The 19,737-nt window shown below is 45.5% G+C and overlaps 1 protein-coding gene and 1 long non-coding RNA gene across 8 annotated transcripts in view; one reads left to right on the forward strand and one right to left on the reverse strand.

Moving 5' to 3' along the window:
- Positions 1–19,737, forward strand: part of DCDC1 (doublecortin domain containing 1) — a 751,262-nt gene that overhangs the window by 253,166 nt on the left and 478,359 nt on the right. The window lies entirely within an intron of this gene.
- Positions 1–19,737, reverse strand: part of LOC137538368 (uncharacterized) — a 50,375-nt gene that overhangs the window by 11,371 nt on the left and 19,267 nt on the right. For both annotated transcript variants that reach the window (XR_011024769.1, XR_011024770.1), the window contains exon 4: positions 11,612–11,730. This is a non-coding gene — a long non-coding RNA (uncharacterized lncRNA). The remainder of the gene's footprint in view (positions 1–11,611; positions 11,731–19,737) is intronic.

A 19,737-nucleotide genomic window follows, 5' to 3' on the forward strand; every position in this document is an offset into this window, starting at 1 on the left:
ATTGTTTGATCCACAATCATCCTGCATGTAATCATCTTTACTACTGGCAGACATGAAAAAAAACAGACAGCACCAACTGCCATTATCTATAATCACACCTCCCAACAATGCGGTAGGCTAAAAGGTTGTTTTCTTTATAGATATACATATGCACAGCCATAATTTCCCTCAATGCAACAAGATCCCACAGTGAGATGTCAGGAGTTAGGTCATGACATCACACTGTGGGAGGGGTTTCACCATAATATCAGCTATACAGACCCCCCCCTGATGATTTATTCAAGAAAAAGTAAAGATTTCTCGTGGGAAAGGGCGTATCAGCTACTGATTGGGCTGGAATTCAATCCTTGGTTACAGTTCCTCTTTAACTTAGGTCCCCATAATTTATATTTATAACCTAACCCCACTGAAATAATTTATTTATTTGTGTATATATATATATATATATATATATATATATATATATATATATATATATATATATATATATATATATATATATATATATATATATATATATATATATACTTGAATAAATAAATAATAAATAAATAAATAATAATCATGGTATAGGAAGTATCAATCAATCAATCAATCACCAATAATCTATTTTCTGAACAACTTGGACAGTGGTGGGCTAGGCATTATTTATTAGACAGTGTCCGGATAGCGGGGGCACATGTGACATGCAGCCTGTTGTGTCAGCTGCCTCTGCCCCTCACATACAGCCCACACCTCCCACCTCACTGCTCAGCTAGGGACATTTGTGAATGGACAGGAATATCAATGTTCTTCCTCTCCCTTTTAAGAGCCTGTTGTATTGAAGTCACATTGGGAAGATGCTGAAAGGCTGCTGGCAGGATTGATTACTATTATACACTGCTGAGGTCTTGGAATTCCTGGGTTTTTATCCTCATCTGCCATTGAAATGAAGTAGGTCTCTAACACCTGCTACAGGGATAGAAAACTTTTATTTTGTCTTTCAGTTCCTCTTTATTGGCTTGTGGTCTAATGAGTTACTGACACATCTCTGATTAGTAAACTGCTAATGTCATCTAAGGAATATTATATTGAAAATTGTTAGCTTACCTTCCAGGAAGAGATGTTCGCTCTGTTATCGAAAGGATAGTAGTAGTCAGGGGCGTAGCAATAGGGGTTGCAGAGGTTGCAACCGCATCGGGGCCCTTGGGCCAGAGGGGCCCTGAAGGGCAATCTCTCAACTACAGTATTAGCTCTCTATTGGTCCTGTGCTCATAATAATCACTTCTATAGATACTTTGAATAGTGGTAATCATTAACAAGCTGCTCCCCATCCCCTTCTAGCACCTCTGACACTGTAGTTGCTAATGGCACGTTTTGGTGCACTGTATCAATTGTTATGTATAGAGTGCTTGGGGGGCCCCATTGTAAAACCTGCATCGGGGCCCACAGCTCCTTAGCTACGCCACTGGTAGTAGTTATACACATGCTAAATCAATCCCAAATTGCTCCAATCTGTAATACAGTTAAAAATCTTTACTGATTTTGCTTCTTCTTTCTTCTCATGGATGTGAGAGATGCTTACCAATATCTCTCCATTGCCAGTAGCCTGTACACTTTATACAGCAGTGCTGGCAGCCTAGTATGTATTGCGGTACTGCAGCATCAGTTGGACGGCGGGTGGTGCCGCTACTAGTAGAATATTGGTAATTTAAATTACCATTATTTTACTATGCACTATCCAGGCACCTATTATAACCTTAACCCTCTGCTCTAAGTGCCTACCCCTAACCTCCCCACCCCATCCCACCTAATACCTAAAAGGAAGATTTCCTCCCTAATGCCTAACCCTAACCACCCCTGTAAGTGCCTAAAAAGAAGACCTCCTACCTAATGCCTAACCCTAACCACCCCTGTAAGTGCCTAAAAAGAAGACCTCCTACCTAATGCCTAACCCTAACCACCCCTGTAGTTGCCTAACAAAACCCCCCACCTATGGCTAACCCTAACCACCCATGTAAGTGCCTAAAAAGAAGACCTCCTACCTAATGCCTAACCCTAGCCACCCCTGTAAGTGCCTAGCCTTAACCCTCCCACCTAATGCCTAACTCTAAACCTCCCCCCGGTATTGGGCACTCATATCAATGATAGTTGTAGCTGATCGTCTACAATCATCTACAACTTTAAATACTATGTAGTAGCTGATCGGATACTAGTGCCTAATTGACATGATCTGCTACCGCCTCCCCTCGTTTCCCCCTGTCCTCCAAATTCCTGTTATTATTAGCATTACTTATCTGGCTCTGATTTGAATCCCATAATTATAATCTGTTATCCACTTATCAGCCTGAGCAGTGCTCATCCTTCCTGTCTATACCTAGATCAGATCTGCAGTCCAGAAAGCCAGTCCCCTGTATGGAGTGCAGATCACACATAGGCAAGGACTGTTTAGAAACCCAGTAGTGGGGAACTTGGAGGGCAGTAGGAAAAACTGGGGAAGCTAGTAGGAGTGCATACAGCTACCAAAGGGTAGTGCTGTAAATAATAAGCAGCCAGGGGGCCTCAGTTGTCTTCAGGGAAGGGAGGAAAAATCAGTAAAAGATTCCTATTCCTTTATAAGGGCCCATTCACACTAGTAATCGCTAAACGCAAACACTGAGCGATTTTCTGGAGTTTTCCAGCGGTTTTTCCTCGAGATTTTTCACTGTACAGAAAGCCCTTTTTAGCGATTAGCATTTTCGATTTCTAGTTCAATAAGCTGTGTATGTCTTCCATAAACAGGAAATGACATCTGCACAGGAAAAAAAGAGGTGTTTTGTGGGTAAACTGCAAGGTTTGATGGGTAAAATCGCTGGAAAATCACTGGAAAAACTCTGATTGTGAACAGGCCTGCGTTTCCAGAGCGATTTACCAGCGCTCCTATACTTAACATTGAACCGCTAATCGCTCAGAATTGCTCAGAAAATGCTGCAGGCAACACGTTTGCGTTTCAGCAAATCGCTTAGATAAGAGCACCTCCATATAGTTTTCATTGCACAAGCGTTTTCAAAACGCTAGCGATTTTCAGCGATGCTGAAATCGCTTGTAAAGCACACAAGTGTGAATGGGCCCTTAGGGCTCTTTTACACTTGGACGTTGCGTTAGAGGGGACGTTAAGGTCGCATAATGTCCCCTAACCGCGCTATGCGGCTCTTGATGCGTCCGTGATGCGTAATTTTTGACGCATGCGCTGGTGGAGACCACGTGATCGGAATACTCCACATCACGTGGTCCCGCCAGCCAATCGCCGTACAAAGCGGCCGCTCCAGGAAGTAAACACTGCACGTCACACAGTGCATTGAATATTAATTAGCCATGTGGCTAGGGGCACTAGCGGACTCTCCCCTCCTCCTCCAACATTACTGAGCATGTGCATGCAGTCTAACGCGGCTAAACCGCATATAACGCACAGCATGCTGCACTATCACAGAACGTCCAGCGTTACACTGTAACGCAACGTGGGCACTGTGAACAGCCCATTGATTTTTCATTACTGTGAGTTGGGCTGTGTTACAAGCTGCTCTAACATGCGCCTGTAACGTCCCACTCTGAAAGCAGCCTTAATCAACAGACAATATGAAGTCTCTCTTTAGCAAAAGTATACACTGTAAAAATAGCTATATATGGTTTCAAAAATGATTGATGTGCTGCTGCTGAATATCCATTGATTACTTTCACTTGATTGATTGGAATTGAATACAAATACCATTGGACAAATTCAATTGAAAACAAAAAATGATTTCAGTTTGCACCAAATCAACTGTTTTGTATTAAACAGTACATAGGGGATATAGGGTTTCAGATCTGACAAACAGATCAGCATATCCATCTGATTAAAACTGCACTACTCTTTCTGGTATGATTCAACTTTAAAATGATTGTTTAAAGAGGAACTCCAGTGAAAATAATGTAATAAAAAAGTGCTTCATTTTTACAATAATTATGTATAAATTTCCCCCACTTTTGGGCGCAAAAAATTTAGTCTTATAGTCCAAAAAATACATGTGCACCTTGCACACACCAGCATATGCTGTTTGCATGCTGCCAATGGTCACAGACAGGGGACGAGGGAGAGCACTGAGATGAATCCTAGCCACAAGGATAATATATAAGAAAAAAACACAGAATCTAAGCTCCCCCCCCCCCCCTTGAGCTAGGATATCTATTAAATTGTAAAAGGGGGATGCTAAAGGGGTGTGGCATGTAAAACAGAAAAGTAAATTAACACTCTGCACAGTTACATGCAAATAAACTAATGCAAATTCATTAATAAATCAATCACACAGGAACCAATGCTATCCCTACAGCTAAGCTAAAAGTCTTTGTTAGAAAAGAATATATTTATTATATAAAACATGTAAAAGATCTATAAAGATGTTTCGGCACTAGAGTAATAAACCTTTAGTATTTAATTAATAAATACCCCACATTCCAATTGAATTATGTTAGTAATCTATTTGATCTCTGGGACTTTTAAGGGGATAACAATAAATAAATAAGTGTCTAGTCTAGTGTTGGGCGAACATCTAGATGTTCGGGTTCGGGCCGAACAGGCCGAACATGGCCGCGATGTTCGGGTGTTCGACCCGAACTCCGAACATAATGGAAGTCAATGGGGACCCGAACTTTTGTGGTTTGTAAAGCCTCCTTACATGCTACATACCCCAAATTTGCAGGGTATGTGCACCTTGGGAGTGGGTACAAGAGGAAAAAAAAATTAGCAAAAAGAGCTTATAGTTTTTGAGAAAATCGATTTTAAAGTTTCAAAGGGAAAACTGTCTTTTAAATGCGGGAAATGTCTGTTTTCTTTGCACAGGTAACATGTTTTTTGTCGGCATGCAGTCATAAATGTAATACATATAAGAGGTTCCAGGAAAAGGGACCGGTAACGCTAACCCAGCAGCAGCACACGTGATGGAACAGGAGGAGGGTGGCGCAGGAGGAGAAGAAGGCCACGCTTTGTGAGACACAACAACCCCGGCCTTGCATGAGGGCAAGAAGCGTGCGGATAGCAGGCTTTGTACCGCCATGCAGTCATAAATGTAATAAAGATAAGTGGTTCAATAAACAGGGACCACGCGGCAACGCTAACCCAGCAGCAGCAGACGTGATGGAACAGGAGCAGGCGCAGGAGGAGAAGGCCACGCTTTGTGAGACACAACAACCCAGGCCTTGCATGAGGGCAAGAAGCGTGCGGATAGCAGGCTTTGTACCGCCATGCAGTCATAAATGTAATAAAGATAAGTGGTTCAATAAACAGGGACCACGCGGCAACGCTAACCCAGCAGCAGCAGACGTGATGGAACAGGAGCAGGCGCAGGAGGAGAAGGCCACGCTTTGTGAGACACAACAACCCAGGCCTTGCATGAGGGCAAGAAGCGTGCGGATAGCAGGCTTTGTACGGCCATGCAGTCATAAATGTAATAAAGATAAGTGGTTCAATAAACAGGGACCACGCGGCAACGCTAACCCAGCAGCAGCAGACGTGATGGAACAGGAGGAGGCGCAGGAGGAGAAGGCCACGCTTTGTGAGACACAACAACCCAGGCCTTGCATGAGGGCAAGAAGCGTGCGGATAGCATGCTTTGTACCGCCATGCAGTCATAAATGTAATAAAGATAAGTGGTTCAATAAACAGGGACCACGCGGCAACGCTAACCCAGCAGCAGCAGACGTGATGGAACAGGAGCAGGCGCAGGAGGAGAAGGCCACGCTTTGTGAGACACAACAACCCAGGCCTTGCATGTGGACAAAAAGCGTGCGGATATAGCAGCAATGCTTTTTGCCGCCATGCAGTCATAAATGTAATACAGATGAGAGGTTCAATAAACAGGGCCCGGAAACGCAACACCATCCCAGATGTTCATTGGTCATGTTACTTGGTTGGGGTCCTGGAGTGTTGCGTAGTCATTTCCAATCCAGGATTGATTCATTTTAATTTGAGTCAGACGGTCTGCATTGTCTGTAGAGAGGCGGATACGCCGATCTGTGACGATGCCTCCGGCAGCACTGAAACAGCGTTCCGACATAACGCTGGCTGCCGGGCAAGCCAGCACCTCTATTGCGTACATTGCCAGTTCGTGCCAGGTGTCTAGCTTCGATACCCAATAGTTGAAGGGTGCAGATGGATGGTTCGACACAGCTACGCCATCTGACATGTAGTCCTTGACCATCTTCTCCAGGCGATCGGTGTTGGAGGTGGATCTGCACGCTTGCTGTTCAGTGGGCTGCGGCTGCATGGGTGTCAGAAAATTTTCCCACTCCAAGGACACTGCCGATACCATTCCCTTTTGGGTACTAGCTGCGGCTTGCGTTGTTTGCTGCCCTCCTGGTCGTCCTGGGTTTGCGGAAGTCAGTCTGTCTGCGTACAACTGGCTAGAGGAGGGGGAGGATGTCAATCTCCTCTCTAAAGTCTCCACAAGGGCCTGCTGGTATTCTTCCATTTTGACCTGTCTGACTCTTTCTTCAAGCAGTTTTGGAACATTGTGTTTGTACCGTGGATCCAGAAGGGTATAAACCCAGTAATTGGTGTTGTCCAGAATGCGCACAATGCGTGGGTCACGTTCAATGCAGTCTAGCATGAATTGAGCCATGTGTGCCAGAGTCCTACCAGAATCCTCATCATCCTCTTGTGAGCGTTGTGATAGTTGTTGTGATGCATCATAGTCGTCACCTTCCTCCTGGTCTGCTTCTGCTGACCATTCGCGTTGAATTGTGGAAGTCCAACGTGCACCGCTCTGGCCCTCGTCAGTGGTGGCATGAAATTCCTGCTCCAACTCCAGCTGTTCCTCCTCCTCTTCTTCGTCATAGCTGCTGGGGCCAGCGTTCCCTGAGGCGGATGGCCTGATGTTGGTACCATCACGCTGATCGTTTTCTCCTTCAGATTCCCCCAGTTGCATCATGACAGCTGTTTCCTTGATTTTTAACATCGACCTCTTCAGTAAACACAGCAGTGGTATGGTAATGCTGACTGAAGAGTTGTCACTGCTCACAAGCAACGTGGATTGCTCAAAATTTTGGAGGACTTGGCAGAGGTCCAACATGTTGGCCCAATCGGATCCACAGAAGCTTGGCAGCTGGCCGGATGCGCCTCGGTACTGCGCCGTCATGTACTGGACCACTGCACTCTTCTGCTCGCAAAAGCGGGCTAGCATGTGCAGCGTAGAATTCCAGCGCGTAGGGACATCACACAGCAAGCGATGGTGGGGGAGATTGAAGCGCTCCTGCATCTTGGCGAGTGCCCCCGAAGCAGTACTGGAATTTCTACAATGTTTGGACACTCGACGCACCTTCAACAGCAGATCGGGCACGCCTGGGTATGTCCTCAGGAACCGCTGAACTACTAGGTTCATCACGTGCGCCAGGCAAGGGATGTGTGTCAGCTTAGCCAACCTTAAAGCGCGAATGAGATTACTCCCATTATCACACACAACCATGCCCGGTTTCAGGTCCAGCGGTGCCAGCCACAAATCCGTCTGTTCCTTTATTCCCCTCCAAATTTCCTCCCCTGTGTGCTGCTTATCCCCAAGGCAGATTAGCTTCAGCAACGCTTGCTGACGCATGCCAACAGCTGTGCTGCACTGCTTCCACGATCCTACTGCTGCTGGGTTAGCGTTTCCGGATGAGGTACAGCTTTGAGATGCGTTGGAGGAGAAGGAGTCAGAGAGGTAGGTGCTGCTGTTATCCAGTGGGAGGGACGGCGGTGCAGCTGTTTGTGGCGTGGGCAACACCCGTGCCGTAGCAGGTGAGGAATCGCTGCCAGGCTCCACAAGGTTCACCCAGTGCGCGGTAAGGGAGATGTATCGACCCTGGCCGAACGCACTCGTCCAGGTGTCAGTGGTGAGGTGAACCTTGCAGGCAACGGCATTCTTCAAGCTTCGGGTTATTTTGCTGACCACGTGCTCATGCAACTCAGGCACTGCAGAGCGTGCAAAGTGGTAGCGGCTGGGAACCACGTAACGTGGGATGGCCACTGACATCATGCCCTTGAAGCTGTTTGCCTCCACCAATCGATATGGCAGCATTTCGCAGGCCAGAAGCTTGGCTATGCTGGCTGTTACTGCCACGGCCCGGGGGTCATTTGCTGGCAATTTCCTCTTGCGCTCAAACATCTCCGACACAGACAACTGAACCGTAGCGCTGCACACGGAAGGGCTGTTGGTTGTTGTGTTTGATGAACACTGGGAGACCTCAAGAGCACTACTCCGGAAAGTGACAGTGTCAGCGTCGTCTGATGTTTGTGAATGTTGTGAACCACGCAATGGCTGGGCTACTGCTGCTGCTGAGGCGGGTCTGGTGAACCCAAGGGAGGCAGTGTTGTTTCTGGTACCCTGTCCTGACGCGTTTGCCCAAAGAGTGGGATGTTTGGATAGCATGTGACGGCTCATGCTGGTGGTGGAGAGGTTGTTAATATTTTTCCCCCTGCTCAGGCGGGTCTTGCACACCTTGCAAATCGCCATGGTAACATCCTCAGTGCAGTCTTCAAAGAAAGCCCAGACTTTGGAGCACCTGCCTCCTTGCTGGCGATTTCTGTTTGCTCCTCTTTTGCCTCTCACTTGAACTTCCACGCTTGTGGTGCCTGAAATTGCGCGCCGCCTACCTTGTGGCACAAGGCGAACTCGTGCAGCAGTGTGTTCTTCAACAGACTCATCTGTGCTGCTGCTACGACGGCGATGTTCTCGTTCACAAACAAAATCTGGGTCTCTGTCCACATTGTCCATACCCTCCTCTTCCATCTCCTCAAACTCGTCATATGTCATTGTGGGCCACCGCCGTGGAGTAGAGCTCCCCACAACAACCTCTGCGCAGCACACTCCAACGTCGTCTTCCAGATCTTGTCGGCCGACCTCCTGCAATTGCAACCCCTCCTGCCCAAATTGCTCTGGGATTTGGGTTTCCGAGTCCTCTTCGGACTCGCCTCGTATTTCAGTGCGCGGTACATTTCCCACAGTTAACGGTTGTGAATCCAGGCACAACATTTCTGGCTGTTCCTCCATTGACCTTTGAAAGGTGGAAGTTTGTTGGGCTGGGAATAGCTCCTGCGAATACCCCATTGTGTCCTGAGGTAATTCATCGGACTGGTTATCTGGCAGTTGTGTGCGTGGTGTCGCTGCCGGTTGTGTCAGCTTTGTGCCCACTGGCTCCTTGTAACTGGCTGAGGACTCGGACCTCGTGCGTGATGTGCTGGTGCTGCTTAACCCACTGCTGGACGCTTGAGAGGTCATCCAAGTAATTATCTGGTCCTGTTCTTTTGGATTTGTGAGGGTTGTTGTCCTGGACAACATGGGTGGTATTGAGTGGGTTTTCTTGGGTGCTCCCCTGTGGCCTGTACGTGAACCGTCAGGGGAAACACCTCTTCCCTTGCCCCTCCCTCTTTCACCGGATTTCTTCCTCATTTCACTTATCCTTACAGTACACGCTGACTGGCAGCAGTACAGTGGCAGTACAGAAATGCTATACAGTACCACTATTCCCAGCAGCGACACAGAGCACAATGCTATACAGTGACGGGTGAGCGGTGTACCACTATTCCCAGCAGACACAGAACAGTGAACAGAATGCTATATAGTGTGGCTGAGCGAGCGGTGTACCACTATTCCCAGCAGACACAGAACAGTGAACAGAATGCTATATAGTGTGGCTGAACGAGCGGTGTACTACTGTTCCCAGCAGACACAGAACAGTACACAGAATGCTATATAGTGTGGCTGAACGAGCGGTGTACTACTGTTCCCAGCAGACACAGAACAGTACACAGAATGCTATATAGTGTGGCTGAACGAGCGGTGTACTACTGTTCCCAGCAGACACAGAACAGTGAACAGAATGCTATATAGTGTGGCTGAGCGAGCGGTGTACCACTATTCCCAGCAGACACAGAACAGTGAACAGAATGCTATATAGTGTGGCTGAGCGAGCGGTGTACCACTATTCCCAGCAGACACAGAACAGTAAACAGAATGCTATATAGTGTGGCTGAGCGAGCGGTGTACCACTATTCCCAGCAGACACAGAACAGTGAACAGAATGCTATATAGTGTGGCTGAGCGAGCGGTGTACCACTATTCCCAGCAGACACAGAACAGTGAACAGAATGCTATATAGTGTGGCTGAGCGAGCGGTGTACCACTATTCCCAGCAGACACAGAACAGTGAACAGAATGCTATATAGTGTGGCTGAGCGAGCGGTGTACCACTATTCCCAGCAGACACAGAACAGTGAACAGAATGCTATATAGTGTGGCTGAGCGAGCGGTGTACTACTGTTCCCAGCAGACACAGAACAGTACACAGAATGCTATATAGTGTGGCTGAACGAGCGGTGTACTACTGTTCCCAGCAGACACAGAACAGTACACAGAATGCTATATAGTGTGGCTGAACGAGCGGTGTACCACTATTCCAAGCAGACACAGAACAGTGAACAGAATGCTATATAGTGTGGCTGAGCGAGCGGTGTACCACTATTCCCAGCAGACACAGAGTGGCAGTAAACAGAATGCTATATAGTGTGGCTGAGCGAGGTACACAGAGTGGCAGTAAACAGAATGCTATATAGTGTGGCTGTGCAAGCGGTGTACTACTATTCCCAGCAGACACAGAGTGGCAGTAAACAGAATGCTATATAGTGTGGCTGAGCGAGGTACACAGAGTGGCAGTAAACAGAATGCTGAGCGAGCGGTGTACTACTATTCCCAGCAGCGACACACAATGACTGGGGGGGACCCTGGCTAGCGTGGCTGGAGCGCGAACTACCCTGCCTGCCTACCCAAAGCTAAACCCACAGACAAATGGCGGAGATATGACGTGGTTCGGGTATTTATTTACCCGAACCACGTGACAGTTCGGCCAATCAGAGCGCGTTCGGGTCCGAACCACGTGACCCGTTCGGCCAATCACAGCGCTAGCCGAACGTTCGGGGAACGTTCGGCCATGCGCTCTTAGTTCGGCCATATGGCCGAACGGTTTGGCCGAGCACCGTCAGGTGTTCGGCCGAACTCGAACATCACCCGAACAGGGTGATGTTCTGCAGAACCCGAACAGTGGCGAACACTGTTCGCCCAACACTAGTCTAGTCATGTGTCATTCGTTAGTTATCTTCTAACATATGAAAAAAAAAACATGCAAAAAAAGTGCCACGCTACATATTATTATTACATATACAATACCATCATCATTATGACCCCTATTCGGGTATGATAATTTGTTTATTTCAGTTGGTTGGGGGAAAATATTCAATTTTCCCTATATTACAACTAAAATAGGATACAGAATATAAAACAGAAAACCACTCAATATCTGGGGTCAAGCACCGGGCCGGCTTGATGCGTTTTGTGAACCACGTTCGCTTTCTTAGGAGTATTAGGCCCCAGAAGCGCTTATTAGTAGATATACACCATCCAACTATAGGCCTAGGGTGTCTGTATGGCCACACCAAAACCTGTAGCAATCATTCAGCATCAGCCCGTTCAATGGGGGATTTCTTATGTAGTGGTAAAAGGAGGAAAAACAACTCAGATTATATCCCCTTATTTTTGGAAGCACTGGCCATTAGTATTCAGAGGTCTAATGGATTAGAGTGTTTCAAATTCACCTGAGAGATAAAGTGCAGAGAGTTAATCTTGATCCTGAGCAAAGCTCCGTCCAGTAGGGCCTTGAAATAGGACTGGCTGCGATGGCTTCATAACACAGATAGATGATAGGCAGGGTCAGCTATGGGCACACATGGAAAGACTGGTTACTGCTATATATTTATTGTATAAAGTACAGATGCACAATGCAAATTTACAATAGCATGGATCGAAAAATTGACAGCTGAATTAGAGATTTGAATGGTTTGTGTAGTCTTCTATCTATCTATCTATCTATCTATCTATCTATCTATCTATCTATCTATCTATCTACTTCTGGCTTTGATGATTATTCTCAGTGGGCATCCAAGGTCATACAGGGACACTGGGATGTGATCTATTTACAGCCTCCTCTCCCTTTTAACATCTTCTATGAACTTTTTTGTTTATTGACAAAAAAATACAATACAATACAATAACATTTCTATAGCACTTTTCTCCCATAGGACTCAAAGCTTAAGCTCTCTCAGATTCAATAATTGGTAGTAGGATGAAGTATTCACACAACAAAAGTTATATTTCTGCAAATGCCAAACTGAACAGGTGGGTTTTCAGTCTACATTTAAACACATCCAGGGATGGAGCTGTCCTGATCTGTTGAGGTAAGGAGTTCCAAAACATAGGAGCAGCATGACAGAAGGCTCTTTGACCAAAAGTTTCCAAGTGGACTCTGGGTATGACTAGATTATTAGAACCTGTGGATCTGAGAATGTGGGGATTGCTACGCAGCTGCAACATTTCTTTAATGTATCCAGGGCCCAGATTATTCAGGGATTTAAATGTCAGTAGGCCGATCTTGAATAGGACCCTCCATTCTATAGGTAGCCAGTGAAGGGAGTGCAGGACTGGCGTTATGTGGCAGTGACGGAGTTGGTTGGTTAGCAGTCTGGCAGCAGTATTCTGTATCAGCTGTAGGCGGTACAAGACTTTTTTGGAAGGCCAGTGTAGAGAGCATTACAGTAGTCCAGTCGGGATGTAATGAAGGCATGGACTAAGGTTGGCAGATCTTCTGGGGGGGATGAGGTGTTGATTTTTGCAATGTTCTTCAGGTGAAAATATGATGATTTCACCACAGCAGAGATTTGAGTTCTGAAGTTTAAATCCCTATCAATTAGAACTCCCAGGCTACGCACATGATCAGAGCTGCGTAGATCCGTGCCTCCTATTCCCAGTGGTGAAGACTGCAAGTTAAGTTGTTTTGTTGTCATGCACTGCCCTCCGATCAGAAGGACTTCAGTTTTGTCTGCATTCAGTTTCAGCCAGTTGTCATTCATCCAGGACCATTGCTGTAGTTCACGTAAGCAGGCGTATAGTTAGATTTGGGTCTGTCACACCAGGCTTGAAGGAAAGATATAGTTGGGTGTCGTCCGCATAGCAGTGGTATGTCAGGCCATGTTTTTGGATTTGTTTTCCAAGCGGTAACATGTAAATGGTGAAAAGCACATGCATGGTGAGATTCAGTATTGGTATGAATCAAGGTCCAATCCACAAAACTCACCACTTTCAGGTACTGTACATCGTCCTGTCTTAGGTGCCAACATTGTTCCATTATCATCAAGGGGACTAGATATCCCACCCTGCAGGGAGGCAGGCTTTTTCATGTAACTATTTTGCTACCTGAGAGCCAAAGAATGTCAGTTAATTGAACAGGTGCCCCGAGGACTAGGATAAGTCATCCAAGCCTTCTGAATGCTGCACATGAGGTTAAGTGACCATTGCATCTACATCTGTAATTATCAAGAGAAGATTGTTTCCTCAGCAAGATTAAAATTCTGGAACGCCACTACTCCAAGTGTGGTCATCATATGACCCGTGAATAAGATGGCATGTTTTTGAAAAGCGTACCACTCCAAACGATGCTAACTTCAGGAGCACTGTATCAACAGGAATATCCCTGTATTGAAAAACTTGGCAAACGTCAACCATTTGGTTTGAATACAGAATTACATTTGTTTTTTAATGGGTTGATAAATATTTCTGTATGTAGAGTTTCCCTTTACACGCAGACCGTAATTTACAAAACCTAGTGATTGCACATCACATTTCCTTGGCTTAGTACTCTCACAATCCTTTAAGCAGTAAAGGAGTGACAAAACTATGAGCTATCGCACTTATGAAGCCATGACTTGATGGTGCTGCACCTGCCCACAACTCAACCAAATTAAATAGTAAAACAGAGCCTGTACACCACTGACCACTCCACTGGTGAGGGGGCTGCCTGCCTGCACATTGATCACGACTGTGCAATGGCTCTGATATCTCTTTTGACAGCATTGAGCAGGCACTAGAATGCACAGTATGTCAAAAGCATGAAGGTTAGCTTAAGGTGAGGGAGGAAAGTGTGTGTGTGTGTGGGGGGGGGGGGGGGGGGGGAGGGAGAGGAGGGAGAGCAGTGGCTTGTGGTGAAATCTAGAAGACCTCTTTAACCTCCCTGGCGTTCTGGTTTTTTTAACCTCATTTTTTTGTTTAATCCTGTAGCTAGCCTAGCGCTAGCTACATGATACCCCCCTCCCTGCTGAATCTCACCCACCCTTCCGATCGCCGCTGGCGATCATGCCCATCAGGAAATCCCGTTCTGTATGGGATTTCCTTCAGGGCCTCCCCCGTCGCCATGGCGACGAAAGGAATGACATCATCGACGTTGTGACGTCACAGGGAGTCCCGATCCACCCCTCAGCGCTGCCTGGCACTGATTGGCCAGGTTGCGCACGGGGTGTCGGGGGGGGGGGGGCCCTATTACGCGGCGGGTAGCGGCAGATCGTTAACACCAAAATAAACAAGCAAACATATTCAGGCAACAATAATTACCATAAATACCTAAATAGATTTTATTGGACAGGGGGAAAGAGGTCCTCGACCTCCAAACTAACCACTTGACACACACAAAAAGAAAAAGGTCCCCCTCATCAATCATAAATATTACATACCATAAATGAGCAAAATGTATGAATCGAGCCTGAGACAAAAAAGATCAAATGAAAAAAATCTTTATTCATAGCCAGCTCAATGATTTAAAAACAATTACAAACATGCAGCCAATCAGGGTCACAGACCCCTAAATGATATAAATCATAAACTGAGTCACATGTCAGGTACTACGTGGATTGATTGTCTGCCTGGGGAATCATGTAGTAAAATGCATAGCGGTGCCCCAATAATAAAAAATAATATTGATCATCATCTAGAGACAACCGCCCCACATATATAGACCCAGGAAAGCAAACTCCAATTCTAGTAAAAAATCTTACATTAAACAATCTCTACCCAATCCTGTTGCTAAAGTGCTATTGCTATATAAATATCACCAAGCAGTGCTAATACTTGCCCTCAACAATAGATATAAATATGCAAAACAATCACAAACATTCAAAATTCATAACATCAATAAAGTTCTATAGACCCATATAGTAGGAATATTGTGCAAAAAAGCAATGAGGTAGAAAGGAAAAATAGAAAGTGCATTGGTATTGAGGTAGATAGAATGGGGAAGCAATTAGAAAAGATGGCGACACAAAACGCCAATGAATGTGAAGAAGTGATCTAGATAGCGGCAAAATTGGAGGAGAAAGACATGAAGACTCACCAAATAGTGGAAGTATGAGGACCCCGACTGGCTGCAACAGCGCTGCCCGCGCTGTCCCACTAGTTTTGCCGAAGCTGCCAAGGGACCAAGGGTAGCGGCAGATCGGCGGCGATCGGAGAAAAACTGAGAAATTTTTTAAAAAAAGTATTCCTGAGCGATGCCCTCCAGCGTTATTGGACGAGCTCAGCTTGTCCAGAACGCTAAGGAGGTTTTAATAATACGCAAGACCCAAATTATCCACCCTTTCCAAGATAAAAAGGTCATGGGGTCATTTGTGACTAGTTGGTGTTTGAATTTGGATTATTGAATTCAGAAACCTGAATTGGGGCTCTTTTCCACTAGCGATAGCACAACTCAAACGCAATCGCATGCATTGTGATTGCGATTTTTTTTTTTTATGCAATTGCACATTTTGAATTTGCTTTTGCAATTTGCATTTTTTTCTCAGGTTTTAGTTGAAATGTCTTGTGTAGATTTTTGAAAATAGAATAATTACAGGAATTCTGGGAGAAAATAAATTGTGATCAGAATTGTGATTTTCATGCGTTCTTATCTTTAACATTCAAGCGGAATCACACTTAAAATTGATGATGAAGAGATGTGATTTTGCTTCCCATAAAATCCAATTCGGAAAATGGAAAATACTTTCCGCAATTCCTATTTTAAACCACCTACACTTGCGATTCTAGAATCACAGGAGTTTTGCAATTTCAATCGAGTCACACAGTGTAAAAGAGCCCTTATCCTGAGCACTACACTTCAGCACCTGAGCATGTGGACAGGGTCAGGGGAAGTTCACTTGCTTGCACTTCACATGACTCCTTCCAAGCCTGTTATGTCTGATCGTGCTGCCCGGAAGCTCCCTTCCACACTGCCTTTCACGCATGCTCAGTGGGAATTTAATTATGCTGCTGGTGGTAAAACACTAAATATCTCCATTTCCACACGTACTACACTCCCCAAATTTTCAGGGTAGAGAGGGAACCCCCCGAACTACCTCTATGCCAAATAGCAGAAACCTATCTTGGGAACCAGCGGGGCATGGCATAGAAGTATTTTGGGGGGGTTCCCTCCCTACCCTGAAAATTTGGAGTGTTGGAGGTGTGGAAGCGGAGATATTTAGTGTTTTACCATATAGCATAATTATATAAAAAATGTGACTGCACAGGCATCTATTCTACTGTGCATGCGGGGCAGAGCAAATTTACAAGCAGCACAATCAGACATATCACCGGAAGGAGGAAGCGTTGGAGTCACGTGAAGGTGGGCGTGAAAGCACAAGCACGTGAACTCCCTGTGACCCTGTCCACTTGCTTGTGTGATAAAGTGTAATGCTCAGGATAATTCAGGTTTTCCAAATTCAATATCCTGAATTAAACAACACCACTGTTACACTATTTCTGACCCACCACCTGGGTCATTGCTAAGCTAAAAGTTTATTTTAAATAAAAAATGTAATTAACTTTTTATTTAAAGTTAATGGGAATCAGAAAAAAAGCCAGATACTTACCTAAGGAGAAGGAAGGTTCTGGGTCCTATAGAGCCTTCCAGCTCCTCTTCCGGTCACCTCATTGTGGCGGCAGCTCCTCAGTCTGATTCCCCCACCGCGGAGGACTTCGGAAATCTTCGAGAGGCAAGTCATCCTGAAGACGGACGGATCCATACTGCGCACACACACAAGTGCGTGAGAGAGGGCGCTCGCGAGTGTGCAGTATGGAACGACATGTCTTCGGGAGGACTCATCTCCCAAAGATTTCTGAAGTCCCCCGCGGTGGGGGATTCAAGCGGAGGAGCTGCTGTCGCAACAAGGGCACCGAGTGAGGAGAGGGAAGGCTCTATAGGACCCAGAGCCTTCCCTCTCCTTAGGTAAGTATCTGGCTTTTTTTTTCCTGATTCCCATTCACTTTAAATAATCAATATTAACAATCAGTATCTGAAATTATATGGAATAAACCAATAGGAAATTGAAAGAGGGAGCAAAACCCGGAGCCAGAGGGGGTCTGCTACAGATGGCCACAAGAAAGTTGACCTAGGGTTGGAAAATATGTAAAGCTGACCATGGCTACAGATTACTTTTGTTGTTTTTGGCAAGTACAAAAAACTATTATATTTGTATATTTTGTTCTCATTATTATTATTTTTTTTAATATTAGAGCAAATACCGGTAGTTGTCAATAATAAAAATATATAAGGGTATAAGTATTGACCATCAGCATACATATGTAAGAACAGAACACTTTATGCATACTTGTATGTATTTATGCAATAGCTGTGACATGGTCCTGATTAGTTCTTCTAGTTTTCTTAAATGTCACTGAGCAAGAAACCTTACAAAGAACCAAACATCCTTCTTATCGTTCTTGTCAAGAAGAATAAAGATCAATCCACTGGCAGAGGATCTGATAAAAATAGTTATGCATGATGTGTTTTGCCAGGGTTGGGTTTAACTATTCATAATCATGATGTACAGTGGTGGATCGGCATGATATACCAACACTGAGAACTCTGCTGACTATCTGTAACGATTGTGGAACTTTCTCCGTGATCAGCGCACAATGCGTGCGCTGACACGGCGTAAATCCTCCACAAGCGTGTAATTGCAGGCACCCAGCAAAAGGTGCTACACACCTGTAGAGGGAAATTCCTGTCGGCAGATGGCGCTGGGGAGTGCAGAGGAACCAATCCCCTGTACCTCCACAAATGCCAGACAGGAATTGTACGAAGCGCAAAACGCAATCCCAAGAGAGGCGATTGCGAATGAGAATGAGCAAAAGGACAGGTTGTATGTGTGTGCGCCAATCCAGTCGCCACCCCGCGACCGCGCACACACAACAGCAGATATGAAATAGGAACGCGATCGCGAGAGGTGCGATCGCCAGACGTGACACAAGGCAGATCAGAACAGAATACGAGGGTAGCAAAGGCACAGCAAATAATACAATGAGAAGATGCGGAAAATAACAAACGCTAGCTAACCGCGAACACCGCACTCATTCGCAACAGTGCACGCGGTTATGCGCGGTCTCCACGTGATAAGCACAATAGAGACAAGCACACCTAACTAACCATCGACAGACAAACATGAAACAGAGGACGCGAACGCTTGCTTAACGGTTACCTCACCGAGCCTCCAGCAAGCGGTCGTAGCAGACAAGACAGACACACGAAAACAGGGACAAGCGAGAGATAGGATCCACAGCACTAGCAAAAAGTGGCTAGCGCGATCCAGGTACAGAGTAGCAGAACAGAAGGATCCACAGCACTAGCGGAAAGTGGCTAGCGCGATCCCAGGAGACAGAACAGAAGGATCCACAGCGCTAGCGAAAAGTGGCTAGCGCGATCCCAGGAGACAGAACAGAAGAGATAGCTGGTAGCAACCGCTGCACCAGCTATACTCCAAGAACAGAGATCAGAACCATTTCCTGTTGACCACTGCTGGGACAGGACAACAGCAACAGAACAAACAAACAGATAAACAATCCTAACTGCACTATGGAATCTGCCTAGCACAGTTTCCAGGAATTACTCTAAGCTGATCTTCAAACCAAGAGCATGGCTGACACTCTCCAGAGTGTTTCACAGGAAGACTCCTTATGAACAGCAAAGCATTGTGGGACACACATAGTACTTATAGTACACGCCTCCAATGAATGTGGCCAGGCAATTTGCATGACAACGTATGCAAATTCCTCAGCAAGCACAAGCTGCAAAACTGACAGAAGCTCTTCTTTCCAGAGTCCTGCAGCATGCAAACCTACACAATGGTCAAAAAGCTGCCTGCCTGCACAGGCAGCTGAGCAAATCATCACACTATCTTTATGGACCTTAAAAAATTATAGTTGTTGTTGGACAATTTTAATTAGCCATTCTTGAAAATGTATAAGTACAGTCATATTGCTCACTTTGCAAAGCACACTGGGTTGCTAATAACAAAGCAGAGCACTGCCTGCATGTTCTGGGGCATCCAAGGGCATTGTAAGGATCCTAGAAGAACCATGGCACCTCTGGGTATCAAAATAGAGAATGGTTTGGCATGTTATGCACGCCAAGATTAAAAAGTCCATAGTTATAACTAGTAATGTACGTAAACCAAGTAATGGTGTAACTTAAAGAGAAACCATAACCAAGAATTGAACTTCATCCCAATCAGTAGCTGATACCCCTTTCCCATTAGAAATGTTTTCCTTTTCACAAACGCATCATCAGGTGGCTCTGTATGGCTGATACCGGATATTGTGGTGAAACCCCTCCCACAGTGTGATGTCAGGACCATGGTTTTGACATTACACTGTGGGAGCCTTGTTGCATTGTGGGAAATAACAGCTGTTTACTGCCAAAAAAAGCAAACAGCATCTCCTTCCACTGACATCACCTGCCAGCAGTAAAAAGGTCACCATGTGAGAAGTGTCAGAATGTAAATCAGGGAGAGGAAAGATTTTACAATGGGCAAACACTGACTAAATCATTTATACATAATTATTGTAAAAATGAAGCACTTTTTTTTTA

The sequence above is a fragment of the Hyperolius riggenbachi genome, chromosome 11, assembly GCF_040937935.1.
Source record: "Hyperolius riggenbachi isolate aHypRig1 chromosome 11, aHypRig1.pri, whole genome shotgun sequence".
NCBI classification, from domain to species: Eukaryota; Metazoa; Chordata; class Amphibia; order Anura; family Hyperoliidae; genus Hyperolius; species Hyperolius riggenbachi.